The sequence below is a fragment of the Podarcis tiliguerta genome (genome assembly GCF_965153285.1).
Source record: "Podarcis tiliguerta genome assembly, chromosome: 4".
NCBI lineage: Eukaryota > Metazoa > Chordata > Lepidosauria > Squamata > Lacertidae > Podarcis > Podarcis tiliguerta.
Window position 1 is genome coordinate 96174602 of NC_139537.1, and position 18903 is coordinate 96193504.

Sequence of the window (18903 nt, forward strand, 5' to 3'; positions counted from 1 at the left end):
GTTGAGAAAGAGAAGGGGAGGCAAACAGGAAGTAGCATTAAGATGGGTAAGATCATCCATCAACAGTCTCAGGGACTCTGGCTGGTTTCTGATAAGGTGGTTAGGTTCTTTTGGAAGAGTTATCCAAGTGGAAACTAGCCAGCTGAAATTGCTTCTTGCTAATTATGTCCAGCTATGAATTGTGTTGTGAGTGCAATGTGAACAAAAGTCAAGTTTGATACTGGATGCCCTAGGTCTAATCAACTACATGTGTTATTTCACATGTTGTTTTGTGTGTGTGTGTGTGTGTGTGTGTGTGTGTGTGATATGCTTTTTTGAATGCATGTTCCTTGTGCAACAATTTAAAAACATGGGCATGATCTAGACCCTTGAAAGAAGTGTTTCAATAAAACACCTTGCAAACTTTGTACAGTGGTGCCCCGCAAGACAAATGCCTCGCAAGACGGAAAACCCGCTAGACGAAAGGGTTTTCCGTTTTGGAGGTGCTTCGCAAAACGAATTTGCTATGGGCTTGCTTTGCAAGACGAAAATGTATTGCGAGTTCCTGCGGGTTTTTCCCCCCTCCCCCCCTTTTTCCCAAGCCGCTAATCCGCTTAACAGCTGATCACTAAGCCGCTTAACAGCTGATCGCTAAGCCATTTATCAGCTGATCCACTAAACCCGCTAAGCCGCTAATAGCCTTTTAGCAGCTAATCCGCTAATCCCTTAAGCCTTTAATAGCTGCTAATAGCCGCTAAACCGCTAATAGCGCTAATCCGCTAAGACGCTAATGGGCTTGCTTCGCAAGACGAAAAAAACCGCAAGACGAAGAGACTCACGGAACGGATTCTTTTTGTCTTGCAAGGCACCACTGTATGAGAAATTGGGTTGGCAAAAATGGAACTCCACAGCGCCATCTGGTGTCACAGTGTTAGAATGCATGAACAACTTATATAAAACACTTTTTCTTTGCCAATGTAGTGAGTGCAATGTGTCCATGGTGTTTGTACTCAGTGCAGTTATTTTTGACAGCTACCAAGGATTTATACACCAGACAACCTTAGATGGGTAAATAATCTGTGGGTGGTGACCTGTTTATCAAGTAGATAATTATTTTTGAATGAATTTATTATGGCTGTCTATGAACATATTTCAACCTTGCTGCACTTTTTGTGTTGATACATACTTAATAGGATTTAGTGCCATTGGGAATTAAGTTACAGAAGAGTGATATGTGAAAGAGCAAGTATATTGAAAATCTTATAACAGGGTTAAAATGGCAATATTGTGTCTTACACTAAGCCTCTTCCACAGCACTGCCATTATTTTTCTACCTTTTCAATAGGATTCATTTTAAAGTTATGATACTGGAGTTTCCTTTTCCTTTCCTTTTTTTAAACCTCAAGATGTTATGCTCTCCTATGGGAGTAAAGAGGAGCCTGTGAATTCTTCATCTCCATTTAAAGGATCATGTACTGGTGAAACAAATGCTGCCCCAAACAAGACATTAAACTTACTTACCTACAAGTTCACTTTCAGGAGTATTGGAACACCAACGGTATATTTACGTTACAGACTTAAACTGGTATAGCAACCATTCTCTGTTCCCAGGAAATCGTGGAAATTGATCTGTGAATGAAGGACTAGGGATGAAGAACACCAGGATCCTCTGAGTGTTGCAGTTAAATGGTATAAAACTAAAATAATATGGTTGTATGCCTTAATCATGGGAGGTCAGAAGATAGATAGCAGTCTACTGCTGCTGGCCAATTTCCAGTGAAACAACCAGTGCCTGCTGTCACTCGGATTCATGGAAGGAGTGCTAAGCTTATGTAAGAATGACTGTGCACTTAACATAGATTAGCTATGTTTTCACTTTTGTAAACAGATCCTGATAAATGCTTTTGCTTTGTAAAAGGAAAACAAAAAAACAGACCTTTTAAGATGGATGTTAATCCACATCTGCCCTAAATCATGCAGTTGGGATAAATCAGGAAGTGAGTTCAGAGAAATATATTGGACTCTACTTCAGCTCTAGACCGCATATGTCAGAAGAAGAGCAAAGAAGTTGAATTTTTAAGACTGTTGCATATGATACACTAAAGGATTCCCCATGCCATGGTGATGGTCCTGCTGGACAGCTGCTGTAGATAAACGTGCTATTACCATAGGGATGTGTTTTCAAGGTAATACGCACACTGTCTCCTAGATACTATAATAATACTAACAAAAGCCTTGTAAAGTTAGATATTAAGCACTGACATGCTAAGAAGTAGAAGAAGAGTTTGGATTTGATATCCCGCTTTATCACTACCCGAAGGAGTCTCAAAGCGGCTAACATTCTCCTTTCCCTTCCTCCCCCACAACAAACACTCTGTGAGGTGAGTGAGGCTGAGAGACTTCAGAGAAGTGTGACTAGCTCAAGGTCACCCAGCAGCTGCATGTGGAGGAGTGGGGACGCGAACCCGGTTCACCAGATTACGAGTCTACCGCTCTTAACCACTACACCACACTGGATCTCAACTAAGCCAAACCAAGGTTTTGTTCAGATAAGAAAATGAACAGGTTTCTGGACTGAAGATCTTTACTACATCCACTGAGGCTACCTGTGCCTCAAGTGACAGAGACAGGACTTCTTTGGCACCTTCCCCACCGCATAGCAGACAAGTTATGCACTCTAATCAGCATTCGGTGGGGTTCAATGCAATATTTCCACCAGTTGTGCTCTAGCCTTTGCCCATCCTGTTTCATCACTTGGAAGTCCCTGGTATATCAGGGATCAAAACAAGCTCCATAGCAGAGAGGACAATTATGAGTGTTTATGCCAATAAATAGCCCATTTCATCTCTCCGTTCAGCAGCTCCAGAGGCTCAGCAGGATCGACAGTTATCTCCAATGGAAAAGCAGAAATCCAGCGGGTTCCATAAGTCTCCATGGATGGGCATTTTAAACTGGTTTCCCACCACTACAGGGAGAAGTAGCCATAGCAAATGCAAACTTCACCAGAAATTGGTCTGACCATGACAATGGAGTGATTTCAGCTCCCTATCCCTGTCAGACCACGTGAGATCTATATGCTACCTCCCGCCAGTCTCTTTTATGGCTAAAATGAGTTAGGTGAAGATTCTGATAACGTATTCTGTGTTGTGTGTTTTGAACTCAGGGATCCTGGAGTGATGCTGACTGTGTTATCTTTTCAGTGCCAGGTGGACCATTTTCATAGTGTAGGACTTTTAAATTGTGTTAGGTTTGGTTTGTTAGTTTAATCTGGTCTTTATGTAATTTTTTTTCTATTGCTGATTGCTTCCCCCCTTAACTCTATGAATATGTTGGTGTTTAGCTTTAATATTGCAGTAAACTGCTCAGACAATTTGCTTGTGCCCCAAAAGAAGTATGTAATTAAAACAAAAAACAAAAAACCTTCTCCCTGTGGCAACTGTCCTTACCCTGATGCAATTTCTCCAACAGTTGCAATGCCATTCTTCCTGATCATATGAAAAGTGCTTTTGGTCAATGCTGGATACTGGGAAAGAATCCATGTGGCTAGGACAGCCCACACAGCGAGCCATTACAGCAGAGCAAAAATAATTGTGACATGGAGATAGATCATATTGAGGACAAAGTTAAACATAGCATCCAAGTCAACATATCAGTGGCTTGCATAAGTTCACCTGGATAATTTATAGCTGAGTTGAGATCTGAGTCTGGAACTCATTTCTCATACCCTTAACCATTCTGCTACCTCAGCTTCCAATATCTGCTACAGCAGCTTCTGAATTTGCAGTTCTGTGTACACTTCGGAGTAAGCCCACAGAACGCAATAGACTTACTTCAATAAACATGCATAGGATCAGACCATATGATGTGTAGGAACCAAGCCATTTAGGGATGAGTAATTCAGCCCATTAAGAGCTGAACAATTTATGCCTTTGTTGGGACTTTTGCATTATTAGGTTTATTTTTTAAAGAAATTAAGCACTGAATTCTTTAGGCCCTGTTTTGTTTACAAAACGAAACTGTAATCAGGGGAGAAGAAAGTTGCAAGGGAATATAAGAACCTCTTCTTTGTTTGCCTTCAGTTTCTTTTCAGTTAAGCAAATATTAAAAAGTGATGCCGTTTGGTATGCAGTATGCATAGTGTTACACGCCTCCCACTGTCTAAGCAGAGAGATTCCAGGGTTTGGTTTCCTTGGAAAGGAGGTCAGCAGAGACTGCGGTGTCTTTAGAATTTACATTGTTTTATTTGCACATATATACAACATGAGCCTATGATGGAGGGGCTCAAAGTATTAACACCCCATCACATCTTGCTTCTCCCTTAGTCACAGCCTTGGATTCCAGCACAAATCAAGCATGTGTCTACCTCCAGATTCCTGGCCTGCATTTCTGCCCAGTTCTCTCACAACTGGCGACTCTTCTATTGTCCTTCCAGCCAGGTGGGAAGGGGAAAAGCCCACCCATTTGCCCCAAGACACAGAGAAACTTCATTGGTTATAGTAATTATGGTACTTAACTATTCTGATTCACAACTATTGCCTAGACAAAGGGACTGGATTGATGAGTTTGCTTTACCTCCTCCCCACCACAGATGTGGGAACCCAACAATTGGAAGGGACTCGGGGCACCATGCAGACAGATCTCCCAAATCTACATCATTAGTTAGGAATACACTGCACATAGACAATGGTGGAATACCTGCTAGGATGTTTAGTGAAGTGCAGAGAACTGAAAACTTGAGCATCGTATAGTTCTTGTTCACTGTCGTTCTCCATATTGTTCACAAGTGGCATTTTCCTACACCTTCATTTAGGATGAGGGATTGTCGGCTACCAATTACAAAGGCACTCCAAAAGTACCATTAATTCACAAATGGTGTCAAAGGCTATCATCACCTCTGTGGTTTGATCCCGGGTAATGGGCCAGGCAAGGGACGCGGGTGGCGCTGTGGGTAAAACCTCAGCGCCTAGGACTTGCCGATCGCATGGTCGGCGGTTCGAATCCCTGCGGCGGGGTGAGCTCCCGTCGTTTGGTCCCAGCTCCTGCCTACCTAGCAGTTTGAAAGCACTCCCGGGTGGAAGTAGATAAATAGGGACCGCTTTATAGCGGGAAGGTAAATGGCGTTTCCGTGTGCTGCGCTGGTGCTGGCTCGCCAGAGCAGCTTCGTCACGCTGGCCACGTGACCCGGAAGTGTCTCCGGACAGCGCTGGCCCCCGGCCTCTTAAGTGAGATGGGCGCACAACCCTAGAGTCGGACATGACTGGCCCGTACGGGCAGGGGTACCTTTACCTTTACCTTTAATGGGCCAGGCACAAAAGCTTAGGATTCCCTCCTCCTGCAAGCAGACAGGGAAACTAGGTTTAGGAGAGACTTGCAAAGTTGAAATAAGCTGTGCCACCCTGACAAGACAGCCTGTTGATGTCTCTCCCTTCTAGATGGCAGAGGTGGTGCCTGCCAATGTGCTTTCCCTCACATTATGCCCGGGAACCCAAACATTAAAATTTTGGAATGTTACAAAAGTTTTGCAAATGCTTCCCTGTGTTGCTTTCATTATTCATTCTCCAATCTTTTTGAAAATGGTACCATATCCAAATTGGAATGCTAGGAAGTGAAAAGCACTGTAGGTCTTAGTAGAAGGGTATACACAACTGGCATTTAATCGTGAATCCACATTCCCAGAGCCAACTCAAGATTGAAGAAATATGAGATAGTCTTGGAAGGTGAAGAAGAGTGTGCATGAGCTTTAAAGCTTTCTGGAATTCCCTGCTTGTAGGAACATGGATTATTGATATACAAAAACAATCCTAAATTAACAACCTGTGAATACTATTTCTGTTGGAGATTTTAAACACAGGCCATGTTTCGTTTTTTGCAGTCAGGTTTTTGATAAAGTTTGTACAAACATGAACTCCTAGATTACTTCTATTTGTTTTGACTTTTTCATGCATTTATGAAAAGTAGTTTGAAAGGGAAGAATGAAAGGTGCCTGTAAGACTTGTGGGAAAGGGCTTTTTATTATTATTCTGGGAGATATATAGCTACTCTCTATTAAAGAGAGCATTTCAGAATCTCCACATTCATATTAAAATTTAATAAACTTAAACCATATGAAATTTTAAATTTGAGAATAAAAGTTTAATTCACCCCTTCTGCTGAATACAAACGTTTTGAAGATTTCCTATGCAGACAGAAGAAAGCATTAAAATTGTTAATATTTCAGTTAACAACAAACTGGTTTCAGTGAAAGACTTCAGGTTTGGGGTCAAAGGCGCTCAAAAGATTGCTTCATTTGTAATCTTGGAGGAAAGGTTAATGTACCAAGGTGTTACGTATTCGGGCTTTGCACCTCATCTGGCTGAAACATGGATCCTGAACTGAATTGAGGCAGTTTTTGATGACCCGGGCTTTAGCTAGTTTGGGTTGAGGCATTGCTGGATCAACTTGAGCTATTTGTTAAAGGTTTGGTGTTTGGGGCGGGGTGTAGGGTGTGAGAAGGAAGGGAAGGCAGCCTCTGCCCACCAGCTGGTGAACAAAGCGTTCAGTCCTGCCCTGATTCACCAGCACATTCTCTGCAGGAAACATTACAGTCCCTAACTGGTGGATGGAGAACTGGTGGATGGAGAGCTGCAGTGCAGTTGGATGGCGGCGGAAAGGGAAAAGGAAACAATATGTTTAATTAGGGTTTTAAAACACGAGTGGTTGTTTCATATGGTTTGAAACCCTTATTAAGCAGCAGGGCTGGCTCCTGAATCCTGCAATTAAAGCATAATATCTTTTGGATAAGTTTTCAAATGTGTAGACCTAAAGATGCTTCTACCATGATGAAAGTGGGTGGGAGACATCCCATGGCCGCCGCTGTTGGTCTCTTCCCTTGGGCAGCTTGCAGAGGATGCTGGAGTACGGATGAGGCATGTTGGGTGCAAAACTGGAATTTTATTTAAACACACAAGATGGGGGTTAGAACTTAATAGTTTCAATCAGGAATAATTAAGAAGGTACCTAAAACTTCCACTTTAAACTTGTTTCTAGAATTGTTGATTTCTAGAATGTTGATTTGTATTACTAAGTCAGTAAAACACTTCTAGACCCTTTCTAGGATCTTGTCCTTCCCCACAGGGAAATAATCTGTGTTGCCTTTCCTAGCAAACCCCTAACCACTCACCTATAATCCCTAGCGAAAGCCTGTCTCAGCGTTTAGCAGTCAGTCCTTGATCGTAAATGTAAGACTTGGATGAAAGGTGTGTGGTGCTATCTAGAAATAAGAAATTCATCAGTTGTTGTTAGATGCCTGTTATGGGAGTAGGAAAGACCTCTACTTGCGATCTTGGAGAGCATGTACCAGTCTCATGCAGACACCACTGGGCTACACAGCCTGCTATAAAGTGTTTACATGGGTAAGGGTTCTCTGTCTTGGAAAAAAAATTGGGGGGAAAAATGATTTGCCTTTCCCTCTTGAAATCAAAATAGCACATCTTTTTCTTTCAAATCTATTTACAAGAAAAAGATTTGAAGAAATCCCTAGGGTGTTGGCGTATATTTGTTTTTATAATGCTCTTACATCCTTTTCTGTTTGCTATTCCCTTTAGTTAAAACAAGAAAAGAAATCAATAAAGAAGACTTCATAAACATAATAGACTGGATTAAAATACTAGCTAGAGGATTATATAATTAGATCTAATTACCTGCTCATAAGAAATGTGTGTTATTAAAAAAAAAAAAAAAGCCAGAGATGGCTTTACATATACTTTTTTGGCCGATGTGTGAAAAACCCCTGCAGACTCCTCCCCTTATTTTTTTTCCCACCCAGAAAATGTAATTTCTGGAGTTAGGAAACTGGGATAAAGTGTTCTGCTACTTCCCCATAGCTGAAAGGTAAAGAAACAGAGGAACCTTTTGCAAGGTACCACGTACATTATTGGATGTCAGCATGTGAACAGGTCACAGGTCCCTCTGCAGTAATATCTTCATGATATTAATATTCTCTACAATAATAGCTTGTTTCCTCCTTATTGTTCACACTCTGTCCATTTAGTTCCGAAACTGAATCCTGTAACAGACCACTGATATGTTGTCATGAATTGTCATGCTTTATTGCCATGTGTAGTATCTCCTCCATCTCCTCCCTCCACATCAGGAAAATCCATTGCAAGGCCAAGAAAGCAAGTTGCTGCATCCTCCCCCTTCATCTTCTGTGCATCCTGGTAGAGAAGAGTGTGGCCAGTGAGAGGTAGTGGACTGTTCCTGCCATTTTACTATGAGCCGCATTGAACCATTGCAGTGTGGTGCCAACCACTTGGAGCTTGGACAGCTGCTCCAGAAAAAATACCATGATCGAAAAAGCTGAGATCAAGCAGAATTAATAGCAACACATTTTCCCTTTTTCTATTCCGACAGAGGTCATCATGTTGTTGTTGTTTAGTCGTTCAGTCGTGTCCGACTCTTCGTGACCCCATGGACCAGAGCACGCCAGGCACTCCTGTCTTCCACTGCCACCCGCAGTTTGGTCAGGTTCATGTTTGTAGCTTCGAGAACACCGTCTAACCATCTCATCCTCTGTCGTCCCCTTCTCCTTGTGCCCTCCATCTTTCCCAACATCAGGGTCTTTTCCAGTGAGTCTTCTCTTCTCATGAGATGGCCAAAGTATTGGAGCCTCAGCTTCACGATCTGTCCTTCCAGTGAGCACTCAGGGCTGATTTCCTTAAGAATGGATGCGTTTGATCTTCTTGCAGTCCATGGGACTCTCAAGAGTCTCCTCCAGCACCATAATTCAAAAGCGTCAATTCTTCGGCGATCAGCCTTCTTTATGGTCCAGCTCTCACTTCCATACATCACTACTGGGAAAACCATAGCTTTTACTATACGGACCTTTGTTGGCAAGGTGATGTCTCTACTTTTTAAAACGCTGTCTAGGTTTGTCATTGCTTTCCTCCCAAGAAGCAGGCGTCTCTTAATTTCGTGGCTGCTGTCACCATCTGCAGTGATCATGGAGCCCAAGAAAGTAAAATCTCTCACTGCCTCCATTTCCTCCCCTTCTATTTGCCAGGAGGTGATGGGACCAGTGGCCATGATCTTCGTTTTTTTGATGTTGAGCTTCAGACCATATTTTGCGCTCTCCTCTTTCACCCTCAATAAAAGGTTTTTTAATTCCTCCTCACTTTCTGCCATCAAGGTTGTGTCATCTGCATATCTGAGGTTGTTGATATTTCTTCCAGCAATCTTAATTCCAGCTAGGGATTCATCCAGCCCAGCCTTTCGCATGATGAATTCTGCATATAAGTTAAATAAGCAGGGAGACAAAATACAGCCTTGTCGTACTCCTTTCCCAATTTTGAACCAATCAGTTGTTCCATATCCAGTTCTAACTGTAGCTTCTTGTCCCACATAGAGATTTCTCAGGAGACAGATGAGGTGATCAGGCACTCCCATTTCTTTAAGAACTTGCCATAGTTTGCTGTGGTCGACACTGTCAAAGGCTTTTGCATAGTCAATGAAGCAGAAGTAGATGTCTTTCTGGAACTCTCTAGCTTTCTCCATAATCCAGCGCATGTTTGCAATTTGGTCTCTGGTTCCTCTGCCTCTTCTAAATCCAGCTTGCACTTCTGGGAGTTCTCGGTCCACATACTGCTTGAGCCTTCCTTGAAGAATTTTAAGCATAACCTTGCTAGCGTGTGAAATGAGTGCAATTGTGCGGTAGTTGGAGCATTCTTTAGCACTGCCCTTCTTTGGGATTGGGATGTAGACTGACCTTCTCCAATCCTCTGGCCATTGCTGAGTTTTCCAAACTTGCTGGCATATTGAGTGTAGCACCTTAACAGCATCATCTTTTAAAATTTTAAATAGTTCAGCTGGAATACCATCACTTCCACTGGCCTTGTTATTTGCAGTGCTTTCTAAGGCCCATTTGACTTCACTCTCCAGGATGTCTGGCTCAAGGTCAACAACCACACTACCTGGGGTGTACGAGACATCCATATTTTTCTGGTATAATTCCTCTGTGTATTCTTGCCACCTCTTCTTGATGTCTTCTGCTTCTGTTAGGTCCTTACCATTTTTGTCCTTTATTATGGAAATCTTTGAACGAAATGTTCCTTTCATATCTCCAATTTTCTTGAACAGATCTCTGGTTCTTCCCATTCTGTTGTTTTCCTCTATTTCTTTGCATTGCTCATTTAGGAAGGCCTTCTTGTCTCTCCTTGCTATTTTTTGGAATTCTGCATTCAATTTCCTGTATCTTTCTCTATCTCCCTCGCATTTTGCTTGCCTTCTCTCCCCCGCTATTTGTAAGGCCTCATTGGACAGCCACTTTGCTTTCTTGCATTTCCTTTTCATTGGGATGGTTTTCGTTGCTGCCTCCTGTATAATGTTTCGAGCCTCCATCCATAGTTCTTCAGGTACTCTGTCCAGCAAATCTAAATCCTTAAACCTGTTCCTCACTTCCACTGTGTATTCATAAGGGATTTGGTTTAGATTGTATCTTACCGGCCCAGTGGTTTTTCCTACTTTCTTCAGTTTAAGCTTGAATTTTGCTATAAGAAGCTGATGATCTGAGCCATAGTCAGCTCCAGGTCTTGTTTTTGCTGACTGTATAGAGCTTTTCCATCTTTGGCTGCAGAGAATATAATCAATCTGATTTCGATGCTGCCCATCTGGTGATGTCCATGTGTAGAGTCGTCTCTTGTGTTGTTGGAAAAGAGTGTTTGTGATGACCAGCTTGTTCTCTTGACAGAACTCTATTAGCCTTTGCCCTGCTTCGTTTTGAATTCCAAGACCAAATTTGCCAGTTGTTCCTTTTATCTCTTGATTCCCTACTTTAGCATTCCAATCCCCTATAATGAAAAGAACATCCTTCTTTGGTGTCACTTCTATAAGGTCTTGTAAGTCTTCATAGAATTGGTCAATTTCAGTTTCTTCAGCACCAGTAGTTGGTGCATAAACTTGGATTATTGTTATGTTAAAAGGTCTGCCTTGGATTCGTATCGAGATCATTCTATCATTTTTGAGATTGCATCCCAGTACAGCTTTCGCCACTCTTTTGTTGACTATGAGGGCCACTCCATTTCTTTTGCGGGTTTCTTGTCCACAGTAGTAGATATGATGGTCATCCGAACTGAATTTGCCCATTCCCGTCCATTTTAGTTCACTGATGCCCAGGATGTCAATATTTATTCTTGCCATCTCATTTTTGACCACATCCAACTTACCAAGGTTCATGGTTCTTACATTCCAGGTTCCTATGCAATATTTTTCTTTACAGCATTGGACTTTCCTTTCGCTTCCAGGCATATCCGCAACTGAGCGTCCTTTCGGCTTTGGCCCAGCCGCTTCATCAGCTCTGGATCTACTTGTACTTGTCCTCCGCTCTTCCCCAGTAGCATGTTGGACGCCTTCCGACCTGAGGGGCTCATCTTCCAGCGTCATATCTTTTATATGCCTGTTGTCTTTGTCCATGGAGTTTTCTTGGCAGGGATACTGGAGTGGCTTGCCGGTTCCTGCTCCAGGTGGATCACGTTTGGTCAAAACTCTCCACTATGACCTGTTCATCTTGGGTGCCCTGCTCGGCATAGTTCATAGCTTCTCTGAGTTCTTCAAGCCCCTTCGCCACGGCAAGGCAGTGATCCATGAGGGGGAGAGGTCATCATATGGGTTACTAATACAATTCCCACTACAAAACATGGCCTAAACCCCAATTGAAATGGATCTTAATGAGGCCACCTAGTGAAATAACAGAATAAATGAGATTTAGCTGTCAACAATACCTGTTTTATGTTATTAGCCAACGTTTACAAACTTTGAGAGCAAGTCAGTTACACACACACACACACACACACACAGAGAGAGCTTTCCAATTTATTAATTTTTCAGGCCTTCATTTTTTGTGTTAATGGGTTTTAACTAGGAGAAAGTTAGTTTGCTAAAAATGCTCTCGTCATATCTGGTTTGTTGCAAGCTTTTTGGAAAACAGGTAAATTTGATGATGATTGAGAGCTATTTATGTTCAACAATATATGCCCACTGGGTTTGGCAGTGGGCGAGGTTTGTGGCCCAGCATGTGGCCCCACTGTCCTCCAGCGGCCATGCTGCTCCACTGACCGTTGCTCTGCCCACCCCTTGGTCACCACAGAGTTTGCTTTGGGTTCCCGTCTAAAACCCCTTTTCAAATTGGCCTATCTGCAGCGGTCTGGGGGGTGGGGCAAGAGTAGCGGCCCAGGAATGAGCAGTCTTCACTCCAGTCCACTCCTAAAGGATAAAAGGGGGCCTGCACCGACACCAGCAGCACAGTTGACCCCAGAGCATTTCCCTGCATCTGACGTCTGCCTGGGCACACAATAAAATGTGTCTTTCTGGTGCACATCATCAGAGTTCGGTTACGTATTTCAGACAAAGAAATGTATTTAGTCTTTTGGCAAAATGATATTACCATATGTTTTGCAGAAGGCATAATGGGTTGTAGAGTAGCATACAAACATCAATGTACCTGAAGTCAACTTTTAAGTTAAAATAAATTAAAATTCAGGCAAATTAAATTCTCAGGTCAGTAACTATGGAAGGTTCTTGTGTATGTAGCTAAAAACCTTCTTGCAGGAGGAAAAGTCATTCGATTTAGCTTGATCTCAAAAAAGATATATTCTTAACAACACAGTTATGTGATGGCTGCTTTGATTATCGTGACTCGCTGAGTGTCAAAAAATGTGGATAAATATGTTGAACTGTTTCTTTAAATCTAAAGGTTCATCATTGTTTCACCCAATGTGTATACCTTTAAGGGGCCGGAGCAAGGGCCAGAGTAAACTAACGAGATCCAGCCTTGCAGCTGTGAGGCATAGCAGGTGCTGCTGAGTTGCACTGATTAAGCTGTGTTGGGAATTGGCCACAGTATATAAGGAGCAGCACCTAGCTCTGCCATTTTACCCTGGGGATGGGTTGGTGGTTTGGGTCGTGTTTGTTTGTAGTTGTATTTGGTGTATAAGGAGTTTTTGTTTTTCTTATTAAAACCTTGTGTAAGTTATTTTTGAGTCCCTTCTTTTTATGCATGGTCTCCCCAGCAAGCTCTCTGCGCTACTATACTGCGAAAAGCCAACATCTTTGGTTATGGGCCCAGCTGCTGAGTGGATGACTGCATATTTTTGGACTCTGAGAAAGGTTTGAAAACTCCTTCTCCTGTTAGCATAGTTTTTTGTGGGTCTGGAAGAGTTCCAGAATGGTTGACCGGGTTCTAGAAGCTGAGAAGGCTCTGGTCTTCCCACAGCTGACAGATGAGAACTATAGTTTATGGTCTTTTCGGGTGGAGGCGCTTTTGACCTCTAGAGATGTATGGACCTATGTAACTGATGACCCTCCTGACCCTGTGACTAATGCTTGGTCGAAAGGAGATGCGAAAGCCAGGGCGATAATTAATTTGGCAGTCAGCGACCAGCAAGTTGTTTATATAAGGAATAAGAAAACTGCCAAAGAAATGTGGGACAGTCTTGCAGCAGTGCATGTTAGAAAAGAGTCAGCGTCTGCATTGACGTATTTCAAGCAGTTGTACCAGACGAAGTTGCAGCCTGGTGGTGATTTGGCAGCACACTTGAGACGTCTGGAGGCAATACGCTGCGAATTAATTCGAAGGGACATGGAGATACCTGATATTCAGTATGTTTTTATCATCCTTTGTTCCCTTAATGAGGACTTCGATGGTATAGCTAGCCAGATATCTGCCGTTCCACCAGCACAATTAACTGTGGAAGGGGTAACGGCAAGATTAATGGGCGAGCTGGACAGAAGGGAGGCTTGTGCCATAAGCACTCCTATTTCCGGAAGTAATGAGGGACACCACATGCAAGCTGGTGGTGATACGACTGCGTTTAAAGCTGCAAAGCGTTGTTGGTTCTGCAATAAGCAAGGACATTTTGCAAAGGACTGCAGAGCCAAAAGAAAGCAAGGTACTCCCAAGACTGTTTCTGTTCGTCAGTCACGGTTGTCAGCCCAGCAGCCGACATCGTACCGTAAAGACAGAAACGAGCCGCAAGCTTTTCATGCTCGGACAGCAGATCGTAAAAGACTTAAAGGTGCCAAGTGGAAGTCTTTTGTTGTGGACTCAGGTGCATCTCAGCACGTCTGCAACAATCGAAGCTTGTTTATTTCTTTCGAAGAGGAAATTGGTAATGTACATTTAGCCAATTCACAAGTCCTGCAGTCGCTTGGCAGGGGTACTGTTAAACTTGACTCTTTAAACATTACGATAGCAAACTGCATTTACTGCCCATCAGTGGACAATTTATTATCAGTAAGGTGTTTTGCTCGTCAAGGCATAACTGTGCGTTTCTTAAATTCAATGTGTGAGTTTTTTGAGGGGAACAAACGTCTATTGTATGCCCGGGAATCTGATGGTTTATATAGACTGTATTTTCGCACCTACTCCCAATTGCCTATAAATTGCAGAGCAGCACAGTCAAGCCAGGGGTTGAGGAATGTAAGGCCACATTCTGGGTGTGTCCACGAGGCGCACAGACTTTTGGGACACCTGAATTTTGCTGATGTAATTAAGACAAAGAATATTGTTAATGGCCTCAACTTAAAACCATGTAAATTCTTTATGCAATGTCTATCCTGTTGCAAAAATAAGATTAAGGTTGCACGCAAGGGTAGGTACTCAGATAGGAAAGTAACTGAACCATTTGAGCGTGTACATTGTGATTTAGTAGGGCCACTCCCACCATCATTAGGAGGTTCTAAGTACTGGCTTACCCTGATAGACCAGTATAGTAAATACTGTTGGACTTATGCAATAGCTGAAAAGTCCCAAGCATTTGAGAAGTACAAAGTTTTTTGCAACTGGGTAAAAACGCACTTTAACAAACCAATTAAGAACCTGTTTTCTGACCGGGGTGGGGAATTTGTTTCTGAGGATTTTGAGAAATTCCTGGAAGCGCAGGGGACTACTCATGAGTTATCTTGCCCCCGAAGTCCCTGGCAAAATGGGCTTGTTGAAGTTGCGCAGCGTGACCTGCAGGCAGGGGTTAAAACTTATCTGCATGATGCTAATCTGCCCAAAGACTTTTGGGCTGAAGCGCTCAATGCATTTTGCTTTGTTAGGAATCGCAGTTATCATTCTGGTTTAGATGTCACCCCCTACGAGAAGCTGTTTAAAAAACGCCCTAATCTGAAATACCTATGCATTTGGGGTTCAGATGTAATTATGCATTATCCCGCTAAGCAGAAATTGGGTGAGCGTAGTGTTCAGGGAAAATTAATGGGCTACCAGCAGGGGGCGTACAGAATTTACGTCCCAGCAACTGGCAAATTTCATATTACCAGAAGCATGATAGAAACTGTAAATTGGAATGGAGTTGCTATTTTCCAAGATACTGATGGTATAAATGATACTGAGGAAGAAGAGGAAGCAGGAGCAGCAGCAGCAGGAAATGGTGCTTCTGAATTAATGGGACAAGACAAAAAGCCTGTTGAATCTGATAATTTGTTTGATGATTTAAAGTTACAGGCACCCGAGGGGAGGTTAGATTCTCTTGAGTTTTCTGACCGTGAGCTTAGCCTACAGGCATCTCTTCAGTCTGACAGTGATGATTTACAACCTGAAACTAGTAGTTCACTTAGTCCTGTTAAGTCTGAGGAGTCTGACTCTCCTTCCGGACTGAGACGTTCAGATAGAAAGAGGCAGAAACCACAACGATTTGCAGATGAACATTTTAATACTGTGTATGCCAATAAGGCAGTCTTTGAGCCAAAAAGCTACAATGATGTTCAGAATTTACCTAAGCACCAAGCTGTAAAATGGTATAAAGCTATGGACTCTGAGATAGCTTCTCTAAAAGAGCATAACACTTGGTCTCTTGTACCTCTAACCCCAGATATGAGACTTATAGATTCAAAATGGGTTTATAGAGCTAAAATGAATGACAAAAATGAAGTTGTAAGGTACAAGGCAAGATTAGTCGCTAGAGGTTTTCAACAAATTCCAGGTGAAGATTATGATTTGTGTTATTCACCAAGTGTAAAATATGAAACAGTTAAGCTCTTGTTAAAAGATGCATCACAACGTGGACATTCTGTTTACCACCTAGATATAAAAACTGCATATTTGTTTGCAGATTTAAAAGAACAAATTTTTATGCGAGTTCCTGAAGGCATAGACGCTGCTGAAGGTTTGGTATGCAAATTAAATAAATCCCTTTATGGTCTGCACCAAAGTGGAAGGAATTGGCACCAAACTTTAGCAAAAGAATTGCTGGATATTGGTTTTTCACAAGGAAAGGCAGACAATTGTGTGTTCACAAAGGAAAGGGCAAACTCTGTAACTAAGATATGTGTGTATGTAGATGATGTGTTAGTTTCTACAAAAACTAAACAGGAATATGAACAAGTAGTATCACAGTTACAGAAGAAATTTGATGTGGTGGAATTAGGCATAGCTAAAAATTACTTATCCATGCAAATTGAGAAAGGCAAAAATGGATCTTTTCTGGTTCATCAAACTGCAAAAATTGATGATCTTGTTGAAATGCTACGTTTAGAAAATGCAAATGGGAAGGAAACGCCCATGGTGTGTGGTTTCACCTTTACAGGTGAAGATAAGCCATTTCCTAACAAAACTTTGTATCGTTCTGCTATAGGCAAGCTAAATTTCATTCAAAGAATCTCAAGACCAGATATAACTTATGCTTTTCACTTTCTGGCAAAATTTGTGGAAAAGCCCACTACACAATGTTTCTCTGCTCTTAAGAGAGTGGTAATGTACCTTAAACATACCAAACATTATAGGTTGCAGTTTACATCAAGTATTGACAAAGGTTTTGAAATTTTCTGCGATGCATCTCATGCAGTGGAACAAAATAATTGCAGGGGTGTGTCTGGTATGGTGTTTTGTTATAACGGTTGTCCTTTTGAATGGAAGTCCCAGACACAAACCATTATTTGTCTCTCCACAACAGAGAGTGAATTATGTGCATGCGTTCAGGCCACTCGTGATATAGAATGGTATATGCAAGTATTTGCAGACCTACAGATGCAAGTAACACTACCAGTGAAAGTTTACCTTGATTCCCAGAGTGGACTCGCTATCCTATGTTCAGAAACCAATACACAGCGCACTAGAGTCTTAAGATTACGTTTGCAGTTTGTAAAGGAACTAATTGCTGATGAAATGGTTGTATTTAAATATGTTCCAGGTGACAATCAAATTGCAGACATTTTTACTAAAGCACTGCCAAAGGTTACACATGAAAAACATGTACAAAGTATGCTTTATGTTTTTGTTCCACAATGATGAACCGCAGGGGAAATGTTGAACTGTTTCTTTAAATCTAAAGGTTCATCATTGTTTCACCCAATGTGTATACCTTTAAGGGGCCGGAGCAAGGGCCAGAGTAAACTAACGAGATCCAGCCTTGCAGCTGTGAGGCATAGCAGGTGCTGCTGAGTTGCACTGATTAAGCTGTGTTGGGAATTGGCCACAGTATATAAGGAGCAGCACCTAGCTCTGCCATTTTACCCTGGGGATGGGTTGGTGGTTTGGGTCGTGTTTGTTTGTAGTTGTATTTGGTGTATAAGGAGTTTTTGTTTTTCTTATTAAAACCTTGTGTAAGTTATTTTTGAGTCCCTTCTTTTTATGCATGGTCTCCCCAGCAAGCTCTCTGCGCTACTATACTGCGAAAAGCCAACAAAATACACAATTGACAGGTAAAGCCAGGGTAACATAGCTGGAGCTTAGGATGATAAGATATGTCAGTGGGAGTTTTGTCGCTATCAAAAGGGCAGGTGCTTCATGTGGAGTCCTAATTCATGCTGTCATGGGCCCTCGCAGGGGTCCCAGCATGCAGGGTATTACAGTTGGTTGCTGTCACTTCCAGAAGCATTCTTTACAGCCAGATAAGACAATTGCACAGTTGTTTACTAATAGGGCTGTTGGCTTTAGAAGCATAGCTGTCACCATTTTCCCTTATCTTGCGAGGAATCCTATTCGGAATAAGGGAATTTCCCTTAAAAAAAGGGAAACGTTGACAGCTATGTTTAGAAGGTCTCCCAAAAACTGTTTCAGTTACTTTGCCATTCATAAGGTTGAGTCACAACAAGCAGTTCAGGCAACCTTTTTAAAATGCCAAGTACAATAAACATCTCCATTTCCACTGTTAGTTTGCTTCTGTAATTAATATATATCTATATATTAGGCTTGAAAGGAGCATTCAGTTGTAGCCAACAGAATAGGCTGTCATGTGTGTATAAACCCCACAACAATTACTCCAATTTCCAAATATACCTATGGCCCAATAAGGTTGCCGACCCCTGCTTTATAATTACAAGCCTTACTGATCTCAGTGGAGCTTACTTTGGAGTAGTCATGTAGAACTGCATCCCAAGGAAATTTGAGAAGTGGTGACATAATTCACGCTTGTTTGTTTAAAATCTGTCAACTAATTATTTTTTTTAGATATGGCAGAAGTTCACTGAATTGTTTTAAAATGATTTCAGTCCCAAAACTACTACTACTACTAATTATTATTATTAATGTAGACAGAATAACAGGACTCAACAGTAGCAGAAATATTTTTTGGATGGAGCTATTCATCTGCTAACTTATTATAAAACTGACATAATGTTCAGGCATGCTGATTCCCGAGAATATAACATGACAGACGGTTCAGACACAAATCCAGTTTCGTACAATACATCTCCCTTGGAGAACTCTCCAAACAGAATTCATCTGGTTGTCAGGAAAACCTGTTACTTTCTCATTTTCAAGCAAGCTCAGCCATATGGTTTATTCAGCTCCAAGTCAAATTTTATTTAGCAATGAATACAACTGTTCGGAAGGGAAAATAAATACACTTTTATAAAATCACCAGTGAGGTTCCCAGTTCCTTAAAGTTAATGCTACAGTGTTTACAGTGATCCATTTATCTAAAGAGAAAAAAAATATGCACTGTAATTAGT

The 18903-nt window shown here is 41.9% G+C and overlaps 1 protein-coding gene across 5 annotated transcripts in view; it reads left to right on the plus strand.

Annotated features, from left to right (window-relative positions):
* KLHL1 (kelch like family member 1) overlaps positions 1-18903 on the plus strand; it is a 135303-nt gene that overhangs the window by 14955 nt on the left and 101445 nt on the right. The gene's annotated exons all lie outside the window — the stretch shown is intronic.